Below are 1160 nucleotides of genomic sequence, written 5' to 3' on the forward strand. Positions count from 1 at the left end.
ACCAGCAGCAGCAGCATCATCTGGCAACTTGTTACAAATACATATGCTAAATCCCACCTACTGAATCAGACTCTTGGGTGAAGAAGGTTTCTAGTAGTCTATGTTTTAACAAGCCCTGTGGGGAATTTTGATGACTGCTACAATTTATTAACCATGAATTCCTTCATTTTGAGAGTTAATGATATTTAGGCTCAGTTTTAGTATCTATCCCCTACCCCCAATTTAAGTAAGATTTAGTTTCTTCAACTTGGGTTCTTATGTTATCTAAAAGGTTCTTGGGAAAACTCCCTCCCCTCCATATTACCAGTAGATGTAGGTAAATATCTCTTGTAGGGAAAAGTATGCTGCAGTCTTGTTCTATGTAGCTACAATAGGGTAAAGTCATGTCAAAAAGTAAATGAGCTAGTCCCAGCTACTTGGGAGGCTGAGTTAGGAGGATCGCTTGAACCCCGGAATTTTTTTTTTTTTTTTGGAGACAGAGCCTCAAGCTGTCCCCCTGGATAGAGTGCTGTGGCGTCACAGCTCACAGCAACCTCCGACTCCTGGGCTCATGTGAGTCTCCTGCCTCAGCCTCCCAAGTAGCTGGGACCACAGGCACCTGCCACAACGCCTGGCTATTTTTTGGTTGCAGCCGTCGTTATTTGGTGGGCTGGGCTGGATTTGAACCCACCACCTTAGGTGTATGTGGCTGGTGCCTTAGCCATAGGCGCCAAGCATTGAACCCAGGAATTTAAGGTTGCTACATGTCGTAGGTTGATGCCATGGCACACTAGCCTGGGCAACAGAGTGAGACTCCCCAAAAGACAGTAGAGTTGATTGAACTTGTTGCTCCAAAAAGATCTAGAAAGAAAGCTGTGTTTATATCAGAGACCTATGACTTGCACTTTTGAGCTTTTATTATTGGTGCTATGCTATACCTCTATATCTTCTTGTTCTTTGTTTTATTTATTGATTGATTTATTATTATTATTTTTGAGACACAGCCGCAAGCTGTCACCTTAGATAGAGTGCCATACCATTACAGTTCACAGCAACCTCCAACTCGTGGGCTTAAGTGATTCTTTTGCCTCAGCCTCCCAAGTAGCAAGGACTACAGGTGACCACCACATGCCTGGCTATTTTTTTTTTTTTTTTTGGTTGCAGCCGTCATTGTTATTTGG

General features: G+C 43.2%; 1 protein-coding gene across 2 annotated transcripts in view; it reads left to right on the forward strand.

Moving 5' to 3' along the window:
• The window catches only part of ARID1A (AT-rich interaction domain 1A), a 105023-nt gene that overhangs the window by 35716 nt on the left and 68147 nt on the right, over positions 1-1160 (forward strand). The window lies entirely within an intron of this gene.

The sequence above is a fragment of the Otolemur garnettii genome, unplaced genomic scaffold (assembly GCF_000181295.1).
Source record: "Otolemur garnettii isolate 467f Iridium unplaced genomic scaffold, OtoGar3 scaffold00156, whole genome shotgun sequence".
Lineage (NCBI taxonomy): Eukaryota > Metazoa > Chordata > Mammalia > Primates > Galagidae > Otolemur > Otolemur garnettii.